Source organism: Panthera uncia, chromosome B4, assembly GCF_023721935.1.
Source record: "Panthera uncia isolate 11264 chromosome B4, Puncia_PCG_1.0, whole genome shotgun sequence".
NCBI lineage: Eukaryota > Metazoa > Chordata > Mammalia > Carnivora > Felidae > Panthera > Panthera uncia.
The window spans coordinates 102,614,737-102,631,181 of NC_064809.1; the positions used below are offsets into that span (position 1 = coordinate 102,614,737).

General features: G+C 36.7%; 1 protein-coding gene across 5 annotated transcripts in view; it reads left to right on the forward strand.

The window, feature by feature from the left end:
* The window catches only part of METTL25 (methyltransferase like 25), a 155,949-nt gene that overhangs the window by 43,286 nt on the left and 96,218 nt on the right, over positions 1–16,445 (forward strand). The window lies entirely within an intron of this gene.

Genomic DNA, 16,445 nt, shown 5'->3' on the forward strand with positions numbered 1-16,445 from the left:
TTCATAAAATGGTCTTAATGAGTGCTAAAAACTGTAAATATTTAAAAATTTTATGCGGTAAATTTTAGAGAACTTCTGTTTAAAAATACTTGTAATATATAGATGTCCTTAAATAGTAAAGCTGAGTTATTTTGAGGTGAATGTACAGTGGCAAAGTTTGCTTTCATTTCCAAAGCCTCTGTTTTGTAAAGAATATTGATAATTTTTTGAAGAAAGTTCTTTACTGTATTTTGAAGAGTCAACATACTCTGGTTTTAAAAATCTGCATAACTGCTGCTCTGGGAAACAGTGTGGAAGTTCCTCCAAAAATTAAAAATAGAAATACCCTATGACCCAGCAGTAGCACTGCTAGAAATTTACCCAAGGGATACAGGAGTGCTGATGTACAGGGGCACATGTACCCCAATGTTTATAGCAGCACTTTCAACAATAGCCAAATTATGGAAAGAGCCTAAATGTCCATCAACTGATGAATGGAGAAAGAAGATGTGGTTTATATATACAATGAAATACTACTTGGCACTGAGAAAGAATGAAATGTGGCCTTTTCCAGCAACGTGGATGGAACCTGGAGGGTATTATGCTAAGTGAAATGAGTCAGGCAGAGAAAGACAGATACCATATCTTTTCACTCATATATGGATCCTGAGAAACTTAACAGAAGATCAGGAGGGAGGGAAAGGGGGGGGGGGGAGTTACAGAGAGGGGGGGAGGCAAACCATAAGAGACTCTTAAGTACTGAGAACAAACTGAGGGTTGATGGGGGGTGGGAGGCAGGGGAAAGGGGGTGATGAGTATTGAGGAGGGCACCTTTTGGGATGAGCACTGGGTGTTGTATGGAAACCAATTTGACAATATATTTAATATAAAAAATAAATAAATAAATAAAATAAAAATGATTAAAGGTAAACAAAAATAAAATAAAAGTCTGCATAACTGTGCAGTATTATTGTGCAATAACATAACTTAACATGTTAACTTAACATGTTAAGTTAACATAATAACATAACTTAACATGTTATGTTAACATAACATAACTGTGCAATAACAATATTGCATCAAAACAATATTCAGACTGCTGTCTGGACTGAGAAGGTACCTGAGGAGCAAGGTAGAGTATTGTGGGAGGACTTGCATCCCCTGGCCTTTCCAGAGCACCTCCTGAAATTCCTCTGTTTCATCCACTTGATACGTTATATCTCTCCATAAGGTATGGTTTCAAAACCTCTGGTTCAGATTAGGTGGTTATTCAGTCTATTAACATTAGCAGCTCTCTTTTCTATTAGTATAATGAAGTCTTTATCAACATCTAGCACCCACTTGCTAAGAATTTTTAGGTCAAGAATATGTGTGCATATGGATGGGATTTATGCTTTTCTCAGTTTTAAAACCCAGGTGAATATGAAGTTTTGATTTTTTTCATTTAGTCATGTTCAAGAGGTAAAAAAAATTATGATTGTATAATTCTACTGAAATTTGACTGGGTGACATAGAGGTCATCCTTAAAACTGACAAAGATTTTTATGAAATAAAAGTTAATAGAATTTGAATTCTTTTATGTGTTTTCAAAACTCTCTTTTGGGAAAGGTGCACACAAGTAAGGTTGTAAATACGTAGACATATACAGAGTGAGAGAAAGCAAATTGGCAAAAAGTTAACAACAGTTTGATTTAGATGGAGCATATATATATATTTGTTATGCCATTATTTCCAACTTTTCTCTGAGTACAAAAATTTTCAACATAAAAATTGGGAGGGAAGTGAACCTAAAACTAGAAAAGTGTTTATACCAAACTATATACCCATATATTTACATTATTTTACAGTCTTTTTATTCATCTTCCCTAAAAGAAATGAAGAATGTTACCTTTAATACAATCAGAGTCTTAACAGCTTTTAAAATATTAAATGAGTAATGTTTTCCTGCATCAGCAATAGTGTAAGGTTCTATGTAGGGGGGAGGTTTGATTCTTAGTTCAAGAGCTTCCTCTTCTGAGGGTACAGTGAAATGGAGTTTCTTTAATAATCAGGTCCTTTTGCAGGAAGGTGTGGATGCTCGATGTGTCCTTTAATTCAGAGATGCTGTCCTGCAGCATAAGATCTTTCATTTCAGGGGTACCTGGGTGGCTCAGTCGGTTGAGCGTCTGACTTCAGCTCAGGTCATGATCTCACAGCTTGTGAGTTCAAGCCCCGAGTCAGGCTCTGTGCTGACAGCTCAGAGCTGCTGCCTGCTTCCGATCCTGTGCCTTCTTCTCTCTCTGCCCTTTCCCCACTCCCACTTTGTCTCACTCTGTCTCTCAAAAATAAATGAAAAAAAAAAAAAAAGGTCTTTCATTTCAGCTGCCTTCTTGCTTCTTTCATTTTATGGTCATCATGCCCTCAGAGATGCCTTCCCCTTCCTAAGGACCCCTCTCTCCTCTTGAGGCAGTGCCATCTTAGGACTGCCGTCTGTGGTCCTGCTGGACCTTTGCAGCCATTGCTGTGTATAATCAGGTCTCAGACCTGATCTCAGTACTTCCCACCACCATCGAGATCCTCTTTTTCAGCTTTGTTTTGTATTCTCTGTCACACCCATTTTTCCACACCTGATTCTCCCTCTGGAGTGATCGCCTTAGCTGGTTCTGTTGCTTTAGGATGTTTATTTACTAACCCACAATTGAATCAAAATTTGTAGTTTAGTTGTGGCTGTATTTCATACTGGTAGGAGATAATATGATTGAATAAACGTTTCTTGGCCAGCTACTGTCTTCAAGGCATGGTACTTGGCACTTCATGTACAATGAAGAGAGATGAGGGAGGGGCTCATAAAAGTACTTTGGGAAAGAAGTAAAAGACTCAAATAGATGACAGGCAGAGTTCAGTGTAGTTCAACATTCATCAAATGCCCCCTATGTTCCATACTGTGCTAAGCAGTGATGATATTAAAATGTAAGAGATATCATCTTCACCCTCAAGGGATTAAAAAAAAAAAAATAGCCCTTAATCCTAGGAACAAGATAGTCCCTGTTAGTAACTTAGTTTGTAAAAAATCATTTAGAATTTAGAATACGAAGTTCCAATAATATAGAAAGATTTTTAAAATGAAAATAAAAGTTTCCCCACCCATATTTTTGGTTTCTTGTGTGTTTTTCCAGGAAAGAAAATGTATACATATATGTGCACACTCTATATTCTTAGGTTTTAGGGAACCAAAAGATAAACAGTTTATTACCTTATTTTTTTCACTTTACATATTATGATGATCTTTCTATATCAGCACATAGGATGTTGCCTTATTCTTTTTAATGATTCCAAGGTATTTCATATGCTATTTTTTTTATTTATTCAGTCTTAAATAGTTATATTTTCTTAAAATAGTGGTACTTTTCTTTCAGCAAACCAAAATTTAATGAACAGTTGGTCGGGTCAGTGTAAAGTTTGGAGAACACAAAATATGGCACCAGTGTTTCTATTTTCTGATCCTCAAACATTAGTTTCAAAGGAATGTAGTAAGTACTATAAGACAGAATATTACACCTGTGTCTTATAGCAGAATAACATGTAGCCCAGTCTATGAGGGAGGGATGGGAGCTGCTGTTGAGTTCCCAGGGTGGCAATACCCACTGTGTCTTAAAAGGTCAGCAGGAGTTAATCAGACAAAGAAGTGGAAAAGGTATTGCAGGCAGTAAACAAAGGCATGGGGTGGTAAGTGTTCAAAATTGTTTCATTCTCTTTGCCTTTCATAGCTACTGTTTCTCTTTGTCTTTTCTCCCATCCTGTTTTTCCTTGTGTCTTTCTCAGAGGCAGTGATAATGGTAATCCTAATGATCATTTCAGTGGATAGAAAAGTAGTTTTTAGACTGAATGAGACCTCTGTTTTCTCATTTCAGTTTACCCACAAATCGTTTCCCCAGAATCTCTCCCTGGTTCTCTTAGTTTATTTATTTAATACTTAGCCATTCATAAAATAATCTTTGGATCTTCTGCGAAGATTAAATTAAACACCTACAAATTTCATACTCTGGAAATGGAAGTCTCTCAGTTAACAGATCTCAAGCATTGCTCTTGGGTCCTTTCCTTCTCTAGAGTGGAAGTTGCCATTGTTCACTGAGTTGATATGACATTTTTGGCCCCAGGATTTAGACAAGAAAAAAATGTTGGGAAGGTTTGTTACAGCTGTGTCCAGCAGCTACAGACTTATTTTCCCTCCTATAGGCAGAGTCAGTTCTGGGAAAGGCCTTCCTATCAAAACTATTTTAGCTGAGATTATCAGGCAAAGAATACTAGGCTTAAGCGGGAAAAGCTGATAGTATTTTAGTGCTGCTTGCATTTCTTATGTATACCTGAAACAAACAAAGTTGGGAGTTTTACTTGTCAGGAAAGCGAAAGATAAGCAGAAAACAACAGGACTGAGTGATATGAAGGAAGCAGGTGGAGATGTATTACAACATGAGTACCTTCAAATGTTTTGGAGGTCAAGGAAAGCGGTGGAAAGCCAAAAGATAGGAGAAAAATGTAGAAAAATAAGTCAGAGGAGTAACAAAGGCAACCCAATCGTATTTATGTTGCAGTTTTGCCGAGCTTTGGACTGACACATTTTCTCATCTCAAAAGCCAGATGGCAAAGGTAACTTATTCCTTCTCTCTTTCCCACACCCTTGTCTCCATTTTCTTGCCCTATCTTGGCTGTAGTGAAAGAAAGAAAAGATGAACGGTCTCCTGCAAGTTTTATAATAGTGTTTGTTAATTCTGGCTGCCCAGCTGGATCAAGTATGATGCTTTCAGTATATAGATGCCAGGGACCTGCTTCTGACTTGCTGAATTATAATCTCCAGGAATGGCACTTGAATGTAAATGTTTTTAAGAAGCTCTATAGGTAATTCTGATGAACAGCATGTTTGAAAAACAAGATATTTATTATGGTTCTGTTAAGAGACATACAGAATTCTAAAAGATGATTTGTGGAAATCTATTCAAGATTATTTAGGGGCGCCTGGATGGCTCAGTTGGTTAAGCACCTGACTTTGGCTCAAGTCATGATCTCACAGTTCGTGGGTTCAGACCCCAAATGTTATTCTGCTATAACATTCTCTCAGTGTGGAGCCTGCCTGGGACACGCGTGTGTGTGTGTGCATGCTCTCTCTCTTGCGCTCTCTCTCTCTTAAAAGAAATAAATAAACTTTAAAACGAAAGATTATTTACAGTTATTTTGACCTCTCCCATACACAGAAACTCTGTTCACATGCAGATTTGCAGATCCAAACCAAAGGCTGACCCCAAAAGGGCCCAGGAGGGCATATCAAAGTCCAGGGTGAAGAGTGCTAGAATAATTAACCCAAAAAGGTCCTTGAAGTACAGAGCTTAGACTAAAACCTGGGGAAACCAAATATAGAGGGCAGGATACCATGTAATAAATGCATAATAAACTTAAGGGCTAGAAACGAGACAAAATCAAGGGGAAAAATATAGGACAAGCAAAGGAACATGCAAGATAATTATGAATACTACTAAAATTCTGATAGCTTAACTTGGTTGATGAGCAGGTGTGTGTGTGTGTGTGCCTGTGTGTGTGTGTGTATGTGAAGGCAGACAACAGCAAACAGTTTATTATGGACTATATAGCAGTAACTATTTGGATAGATAGAATATGGATATAGTCTTATTTTGTATATACAATATATGCTATATCATTCTTGTATTCCTTACTAAAATGGGAATCCACCACTGTACAGTTCGATCAGTACATTAAAACTAACTTACAGGACATGAGGTTTGCATCCACAGAGTTGGCATATTCTCTGTCATAGATCTAGCACTCAGGTTCCATGGAGTTACATCTCTGAATGGTCAAGTGTGTCATGTGTCTCTCCCTTCATATCTTACACACCTGCCCCTCGCCCTTACTTTGTTTACACAGCTGGTTTTCAGTTTGAATTGGGGCAGTGTTGCCCTTTGGGATGTAAATTTGAGTTATTAATAGTCCAACATAGTATAGTCAGAAAGTCTGGTATGTGCACTGCAACTTTTCATGATGATACGTACTGTGCAAACAATATGTGTTGTACATGATATGTTTACCCAGTGTACTGTGGTAGATCGTGGAGGTGGCCTGCCATGAATGTCAGTTTTCAAAAATACCTCAGAGCTCTCTGAGTCATTATGAATACTGAAGTTATACCATATGTTTTAAAGACTGCTTTTAAATATTTATACATTATGAGCCAGTGGTTCCTAGGAGAACAAGAAATACCAGAAACAGTTTTATTGCAGTGCTTTACAGAATGTATATATTTTCCCAAGCTTGAATTGTGTCAGCATTTTGTCTTCATATTGATTATTACTGTCATAATTAACTTGAAAGACTTACATCATTTTTTCCCCCAGAAGTCGGAGGAGACATTCTTCCGGTTGTTTTTTCTGTAAAGGTAGAAAAGTGCTAGAGGAAACACTACTGGTTACCTATCTAGATCCACATGTTTCTTTTTCCTTGCTAACTGAATTATAATTTTGTTCAGGCATCAGTCTTTAAGAAGATTGTACCCTTCTATCGCCTCAGAAATAGATGGCTTTCTTTCTTTTTTTTTTTTTTTTTAATAATTTCTATACCCAACATGGGGCTCGAACTAATGACCCTGAGATAAAAAGTCATGTGCTTTTCTGAGTCAGCCAGCCAGGCGCCAGAGAAATAGAGGACTTTCAGTCTCAATTAATTATGGTAATTTTATTTATTTAGGAATGGATATTACCAATGAAGCATGAGGAACATATCTCCTAGGGGGTTTCCTAGGAAGTTTTTATGTTTTCCTTAAAACTGAGCACAAAGAAGGAAATCACTTTTTTTTTCTTTGCCTCTGGACTTGGTCATTTGTATGTGTTTGTTGAACTTCACAGAAGTATTTATATCTGTCTGTCATGTATTCTGTCAGAAATTGGTGTTAGTGAAAAAAGAAAAAGAATTGGTGTTAGTGCTCTGTGTCCTTTGGGCCCAGTCTGAGGCACTTTTCCTCCAAATGTATGTGACCCTTGCAGAGGCTTAGGAGTACAGGAGGAGTGGAGAAAGATCTAGGACCTTGGAGAGTCACCTCAGGTGGTTTTATAGCACTTCTAACCTGGCCTCCATAGGAAGTGCCTCCTAGGAGCGCCTCTTGTTAGGGCACAGATGTGTGCTCAGGTCTTTCCCCAGCCCGCCTCTGAGCCCAGTGCCAGGAGGTCTTCTCCTACCGTCAGTGCCTTCACGTCCCCCCCTCCCCCGGCATTAATGTGTTACAGGGTATTAAGGTGATTCTCCCATAGATCCCCCTCCGTTTACTTTTGTTTTGTTTTCAACCACAGGAGGACTGCAGAAAGTCTTTTAGTGGCATCTTTCAATCTGGTTGTGCCATTTCTGTATCAAATGGAAAATTTTCAAAGTCACATAATACCTCTCATATTACAGTTTCCCTATTTATGTCACCAGTAGGAATTTTAAGGGAGCTAGATACCTATATAGTCATCTGCACTGTCTCTGAGGATTAACTTTTGATGTAATTGCTTTACATTTAGAAGTACTTCATGGGGAAAGGCATCTGGAAGTTGAAAAAAACAAAGATCTTGAGCATATCATTTGAAAATTGTAGCATACTGTTTGGAAATAAGTTTATCTTATATTTAGAGATTTATCAGGTATCTAGTGTATGGTATACTCCTATGATAGTATTAGGTGGTTAATATCAGCATTAAACAGGCATTGTATCATACAGAAAGGTATGGCTAATTTCTTAGTCAAAGTGATAGGAGTGACGTAATCCCATCATTGCAAGAATACATAGAATTGCTGTCTTTTCAGTAAAGACTTGACATTATTTTCTGCCTCCTATGATATGTATTTTATTATACAAATATTTTTTGTCTACTGTGGTCTTTTAATACTGGAAGTTTGACAAATGTAGAGGAATAAAGCATGGTTTCTTTTTTCAAAATAGCATGTATTTGACTTCTAGCAGTGTGGGGGGTGTGAATTTTCCGAGGAATCCTCCTACAGGTTCAGCTAGATCCTGACAAAATTAGAACATGTATTTTTTTAAGCATTGCTGAGTCAACAAAAAATAAGGAAAATCTCTATGGATCAAGAAAAATCAAAACCTAACAGTTAAAAGGAGAGAAGAGGAAGAGGAGTTGAAACCAGAGCAGGGAACTGGAGTCATAAGGTAGCAGACAGTGTTGTCCTGAGGAAATTGCTTGTCACAGTGGGATCTAGAGACTGATGTTGGGCCTCCTGCGTGGTGGGAGAGCTGAACCTGAAAAGTCCATACTAAGCCATGACCTGAATGAGACAAAACAGTTTTCAGTTGGCTCTCTACAGAAGCAAAATCAAATCCTTGTGAGGGAATACTTCCCAAATTCAGGCCCTTGGAATTTCTATAGATAAAATCTACCAAATATAAGATCAAAACTTAATAAACAAACTAAATCACAAAATATGTCTGGCTGGACATAACCTGAATGCCCCCACCCCTATTCAACTAAAAATGCTGAATATAGTTAAATTTCATTTCTTAAAAGTATTGAAATACTGGAAAGATACATAGTATTTATCCAGTCAAGATATAAGAGAATGTAGGGTTCCACAAAGATAATGGTAGCACTGAAGGCGCTAAGGGAATTTTGTGTACCGGGGCAAACTGGAGCTTTGGTTTCATAGCCCTAAAAGGTGTAGGCTACAAAAAATGAAACCTACACCTAGGCACACACAGAAGGGAGTCTCATAGGACACAGTCTCCTAAGTTGAGACCACAAAGCTGAAGACTAAAGTTAGGGCAGCAGTAGTAGGAATAGCGTAAATTAGGAAAACTTTGGAAACATTTATGTTTGGGGCGCCTGGGTGGCTCAGTTGGTTAAGCATCTGACTTCGCTCAGGTCATGGTCCCACGGTTCATGAGTTTGAGCCCCAAGTCAGGCTCTGTGCTGACAGCTCGGAGCCTGGAGCCTGCTTCGGATTCTGTGTCTCCCTCTCTCTCTGCCCCTCACCCGCTCACACTGTCTCTCTCTGTCTCTCAAACACAAATAAACATTGAAAAAAGAATTAAAAAAAAAAGAAACATTTATGTTTATTTAGAGTGGGAGATAAAGGAGCAGGAATTGTCAAGGATTATTGCCAGGTGTGTGTTTTCAGCCACTGTGTAGATGATGGCACGACTTACGTGATAGAAAACACTAAGGATAGACCAAGTTTCAGGGCAAAGTTTTGGACACATTTAATATTTTGAGATTGCTTTTTATATGAGTGACAATACTTTGGGCAAGTGTTATAAATAGATATCTAAATACATGGAAATGGAACTATTGTAGCATAATGCCATAGGATTTGTTTTTCTCTTACTTTCTAGAAAATCTGTAAGGTAGTAGCTGACATTGTTTCATATGGTTCAAGGAGGTGGAGGTCAAACGCTCTAAAGTTTTTTACCTTTCAATTATGGTTATGTAATGGTTGCTACTGCTCCAGCCATTACAGTTCAAATATGAAGATGAAAGAGTTTCTCCCAACTGTGGCAATATCCTTTATAGAACTTCCTTTCCTCATACACTACCTCTAAAAGGCTAGGAATATAACCTTCTAGCACATTGCACCTCCAAATGAAATCAAGACTCTGTGAATGGCAAAGGAGAAAATGGGTATTAGGTGGGCAGTTAGCATTCCCTGCCACTGTGTGTGTGTGTGTGTGTGTGTGTGTGCGCACACGCGCACGCACAGGTGCCTGTGTGTAATGTTAACACATGAATAAGGCACAGGAAAGAGGAGAGTATAAAGGAGAGTGGGGAATGTAATAGTATGTATATGAAACAGAATGTAATCACATCCATTGTTGTCATCTTCTTTTTAATAATTGTAACTCTTCTTGGTTTTAGTAGAGCAAATGGCACCCAGCCACCCAGTTAGAGTATCTCCCATGTGACAGAGTTCAAGCCAGCAGAATGTGAGTCAAAGTAATGTGTGCAACTTATTTGAAAGGAAGCTACTTGCACCCCATTTCTTTTCACCCTTCCTATTAGCCAAGTAATAACAGTAACCTTGATATCAAAGCTGATAGCCTAATCTTGAGGATGGCAGAGAGCCTATCATCTGGGTCCCTGGATAACACATTGTATACTGCCTGCCTTCCTCTGAACTAGGACAAGAGAGAAATAGACTTCTGTTTTATTTATGGACCTATGTTCTGATATCCTTTGTGATACCCTATCTGGTTAGTACAGGCTAATCTCAGGTCTTGCTATGAGTGCTTCTCCTTTGTGTGAAACTTGTACCTTTGGACTGTAACTGTATTATGTACTATAAATGTACACAAGCCAACAATAGTAGCAACAACAGACAATAACGTATGTGATTTATGAATTAATTATGAAGGTATACAATTTATAATTGATTTCTTAGAGCTAAGAAAAAAGAATATAATAAGTGTTAAAAGAACCATTCCAGCTAGAATGTAAAGATCATTTCCTGTTAGGTGATCAGGGAAAACTTTATGAAGGTAGTAACTTTTGAGTTGAGCTTTGTAGCATAAGATTTAGATAGGCAAAAATGAGAGCGGAGCATTCCAAGCATGTGAACAAGGTGGGTTAAGTTAAGGTGCTGCAGATCACTCATTGGAAATGAATGAATTCCCTAGCTAGGTGGTAATCTGATTGATATGAAATATTGAAATGTTAAAGAGTATTGGGATTTTGGTAATGAAAACTTTTGAGCAGAACAGTAATGTGACCAAAAGCAGAATTTGTCAGACCTAGAGTTCTCAACCATGAGATTTACTGGGACCCTAACAGTGGGGAAAGGAAAATAAACCAGAAATTGTGGAACCAAGACTAGGGGAACTAACCCAGAAGTACCCACCCCAAAGAAGGTAGCCAGTTGCTTACACTGGTATTCAAAAGGCAAACTCCAGTCACACATGAGTTGGCATCTATTTTCAGAGGATCTTGTTGGAAAGTTGAGGACACGTAGTGGTAGTTTCTGACCAGGTGTAAAACTACCCATGGTGGTGAATGAATGCTAATCTTTTAATTACTGTATGTGAAGCACTATTCTAGGTACTTAACTTTTATTGACTCCTTTATGCCTCCTAACACTCCTGTGAGGTAATAATCTTGTCATTTCCATTTTCATTATTCTTTGTAACACCCCTAAAAGGTAATACTGTTATTATCATGTCCATTTTCAGCTGAGTATACTGAATGACAGAGAGGTTAGGTAACCTGCCAAAGATCATACACTTAATAAGTAAAGGAGTTAAAATTTTAGCTCAGTCTGGCTCTAGAGTCACGCTCTTAAAGCATCAGTCAGAAATTGGGATAGAGAGATAGGATTTGGCCTTCTGGGAAGATTCTGTTAAATTTAAAAGCATTGAGGCTAAAACCTAATGTGTTAGAATTTTGGAGTAATTTCTGGTCCTTATTGGAGGACTAGAATGGAAACCAGAACCTGAGACAAAAGCTTACATATAGATCCTGTATGAATAAAATGAGGCAAATAGGGGAAGCTCAGGGTATATACAAATTCTGGTTCTTCCTAAATATAGAGGAGAGTCCAAGCATAGAACTGAAGGCTAATACTGGTCCTCACCTCTTTTTAAGAATAGCAATACTTAAATATGGAAAAGCTTGGTTAGTTTAAGTTTAGGAACTGGGCAGGGACATTGACTTTGGCAGACATTGAGATAGTTTGGAGATTGGTAAGTCTATCCTCTCTCACACAAGGTTAAGACAGTTTCCCAATTTCTGCTTCCCTCTCTTCAGTTCTGTACCCTATAGCTTGTTCACAGTCAAATAAAGTGACCCGGTGCTATTTTGCTTCTCTGGAATATGGTAAGGATGAGGGGTCTCTGAGTGGCCCAGTACATGTGGACATACTCACCTTTTGTTTTTAGGAGCAGCACTGTCCTTAAATGTCTCTATTTTGTGTTAAGTTTCAATAAATACAGGTACTCACTATAAGATAAATGTATCTCTCACATTCTATAAACTCTCTTTTTATGTAAGTATCAGATATTTTATTTACTAGGATTAATATTTTATTAAGTTGGCATGATTGTAATAGCCACATCCTGCTTAGCTTTTGGTTTTATAGCACATAGCACATAATTAGCTTTTTCTATTTTTCTATTCATTTTCTATTTGTTTGGTCCCCATGGGCCTTGAGAGAAAGGAGATTGAGAGAGTTTCAAGATAAGTTCTACCTATAATGTAGGAAGCATGTGACTTCTCAAGAACCACATCTTGGAAAGAAAGACGACAGTGGTTAACCATACCCAGAATCTAGGCCAGAACCTGAGTTGTAAATATTTTGGGCTGTAAATAATGGCAAGTTCACCTAACAGTGGCATAAACAACAAAGTCATTAATTTCCTCCCATAAACAAAAGGAGTAGCAGTTCTGGGGTTGGTTCACAGACTCCATGACATCAGGGCACTGGGTTCACATCTCTACTTCCCTCTCAGGGCTGCCGTTGCAAGCATCACGTCTTCACGAGAAGTGGGCATGAGTTAGAGACTTTCTCCTCAAGTATTCTCCCATTTTGTCAAGGACGGTAAAAAAAAATGTTTTTCCGGAAATTTCTCAGAATTTTTTCATGTCTTCTTGCGCAGATATGTTTCACAAGGTAACTTTCAGCTGCAGGGGAGTCTGGAAAGTGACTATTTGACTTTCTCAGGCTCTGTGGTGAGGCAGGCAAAGTAGACAGGTGTTAAGAATGATGGTTGAATAACTCACTAACTACATCTGCAAAATATTTTTTTTCTTCTCTTCCCTCACCCCTTCTTCTTTCTGCCTGTTTTCTTTCCTGCCTTATCTCTGTTGTGTACTGATTTTGAGGGTTGAGTAAAATGAGACCGCTAACTCTGTAAAAGGAGAAGGGCGATGATCTCTTCATGTGCTCTTTCGCTTTGGCACCTACCCCATTATTTAATCATAATTAAATAATGGTTTGGATTTAATCTTTTCAAGATAGGTAAGTATTTATTTCTTTGAGCAACTTTAAAACAAAAAGGTTATCTCTGAAATTTTTCTTTTAATGCCTAACATTCATCATAATATATGTAGCAAGTGCTCAATAAAAGAATAACATGAAATAAAATTAAGAAAAATCTGATTCCATACTGGTTAAAACTAAAGAAAAAACGAAGGTATTTGATGAGACATCTTGAGAAGAAATAATTATGTTGACATAAGTAGTTTGGGAATTCTCAAGGTACTGGACTGGCTTTGCCCTTCTTAGCAAAGATAAGAAACAGAAAGAGAAGGTTTACATTCCAGAGGCCACTAGAGCAAAATGATGAAAGCACACTATCCTGATGAGACAGAGGTCTTATTTAATTTTAAACCTACAAAAACTCAGATTCCTTTGTGTTCATAAATTATAATTCCCTCTTTGGTTTTCCTTGAAAAGAAAGAAAAAACCTTCTAAATGCCTACCCATTAACTATGAAGTTTTTATTTCTCTCTGAAGCATGTAATCTCTAACCACAAAGCATATGATGACCACAAAGGTTGTAAAACATGTTTGTGGAAGAAGATTATATTTGTTCTCTTGATTATAATACTGGTTTCACCTTTTTAAAACTCAGTTCCACATTAAGAAATATATTTTACATCACTACCCTGTATTATATGAATAGACTAATAGATAAACTGGTACAGAAATTTCACAAGAAAAGTGCTTATTTTTTTTCTTTTTGGTTAATTAATGTTTGTTGTTTGAAAGATACTGGATCTTACAACAGTTAATGCATGCTAATGTTTTTATTTTATTCCTTTCTATTAAATTTTATAAAATATTGGTCATAATTGACTAACTTGATTTTATGACCCTCTTAATGGGTTACAGCCAGTAGTATGGTGGTAAATTTTTAATGGTTGGCTTTGCCCCTGAATGAAAGCCCCTGATATTAGTGTTTCCTGATTTCCATGGTATAAATACACTTGGCCAATTTGAAGCTACCATCCTGATGTACTGAATGTTAACTGGGAAGAAATGACACAGTCAGCTTTCTCTGGAGCCATTAGGAGCCGGCTTCATGACACCACTGGCTATAACACATAGTGTAAAATAAATATGAATTTATGTTTGTTACAAGTAAGTCAATTTGCTCATTTGAACTGCAAATCACCTAATTTGTTAAGTGTCCCAAACAATGTCTGATATATAGCAGATATTAAATTTGTATTTGTTAGAAGAATGAGTTGCTTTATTTTGACAGATATAAAAGAGTATTTGTATCTCCCCAAGTTTGTTTCTTTTTCAGTCCCAATTTTTCACATAAGGACTGTAATTTCATACCTGATTATCACAGGGATTTTTTCTATTCATAAACTCAAAATTGAAGAGAAAATACTTTGCTTTATTTACATATCATGATGCCTACTACATCACGTATTCATCAGTTAAATTGTTTTCTAAGAGTTTTAGCCTAAAACCTATAAAAATAAAAACAAATTATTATTTAAAAACTATAGTTACATTTCAGACAATTCCTTGGAGAAAAGAAAGCTTAAAAAAAATAAGTTACAAATGACTGATTATATTTCATATTCTTTTCAAGGAATTTTCTTTAGTCTTTCTATAAATCATTAATATTTGATCCAGAATTTGGATATTGGGGCATAGAATTTTTTTTAGCAACTCCTTTGAATTCAAAACCAATGTGCAATTAAAATAAAGACTCTGAAATTATGAAAACAGAAGAGCTGATTCAGTAACAACTTTGGGCATTGAGAATATCAGTAAACATTTATTCAACATAGAGTATGTTAAGATCTAGAAGATACTCCAGGAACTGTGTATCCACTAACTGCCCACTCTGCTAGATACCAGGGATTTCTAGATAAAAGGCTTTAAAGAAATGTATAACTCAATGGGAAGACAGATAACAAAAGACAGCTGTAATACAGTGTGATAGCTGCTATGTTAGAGTTATAAGTTACATTGGAAGCATAGAGATGGTGACATTTAAATGTTCAGGGGAGGGGCACCTGGGTGGCTTAGTCAGTTAAGCGTCTGACTTTGGCTCAAGTCATGGTCTTATGGTTTGTGCTTTTGATCCTTTCTCTCTCTCTCTCTCTCTCTCTCTCTCTCTCTCTTTGCCCTTCCCCTGCACTAGCTCTCCCTCTCTCAAAAAATAAACAAACATTTAAAAGAATTCTTCTCTCTCATTGTCTCTCTCTTTATGCCTGTATTTCTAAAAAAATAAAAAATAAAAAATAAAATAAATGCCCAGAGGAGTCTAAGAACACCACCTAGAAGAGGACATGCTTTGACTGCTTAGAGTTTTATTTCTGTCTCTGCAGTAATATAGCCTTGGATAAATCAGTGAGCCTGATTTTGGAGGTCTCTCCTGGCCCTGATAATGATTCTGTGACTTGAATGTAACTTTCTAAAATATGCCTTTTGTTTTCAACGGAACCTCACCTATATTTATCATGACATTTAGTTTTAGTTTCAGTATCCTTTTTTTCTAAATTATGCCGGATTTGCATGAACAGTTACTCTGCTTTCCTGCTTCAATTCTTCACTTGAATGATAATATGGAGTTTTTGAAAATCAGTGTAATAATGGCCGTAAGTGCTGTCTTGCCCCAAGTTTGGTTTCTAAGAAATAAAGTTACCTAATAATAATTTACAGTAAGTGCATATTTATGTTTTCATGTATTTAATTATCAATATTAACAGCTTATTAGCTTATTCAGTTATTCAGTAAGAAACCATCAGAAGCTATCTCAGCTGGAATAAGGTATTGCTCTTGTAATCTGACAAAAGATAAGGAGACTCTATTGTCAGCCTTGTAGATTCAGCTGTTTATAAGCTTTTGTTACAATATCACATTACTTCTCACTATTTCAGATGGGTTTATGTCTCAGAACAATTCTTGCCAATTAATATGGGAAAACTATAGAGATTTCTAGATGTAGTTGGCAGTCTTTACACAATTACCTCACATAGACAGCTGTATCTAATCTTCAGTCAGTTATACGTTTTCTAGAGTATTGGCTCTGATTTTTCTTTTGCTGTAGGGCATCTTCTTGTTGTCTAGAAGTAGTTAAATATGGAGTTTTCATACATTTTGCCCCTTTCTTTCTTTAGTTTGCACATCATTATTTCTCATGACTCATAAAGTTGTTTCTGAAGCTCATGGAGATTATATTTATTCAGCATAAAAAAAAGTTCTTGTGCTCATGGTAAATAAAAGAAGTCAAGAATGTGATTAAATCTAAAATAGAAAATTAATATTCTATTTGAAAGAGTAAAGAGAAATAGTTTATGTTTCAAATATTAAGTAACATGAAATCAAAACTAATAGAAATTGTTATCAGAAAGTTGACTATCAAACTAATATAAAACAGGCTTTAAAAAAACTAGTTTACATTTTGCTAGTTTTATATACAAATTTGGATTTGTATACCATACAGCACATGATCTTGAAAAATATTTTGCTATAAATAAGTA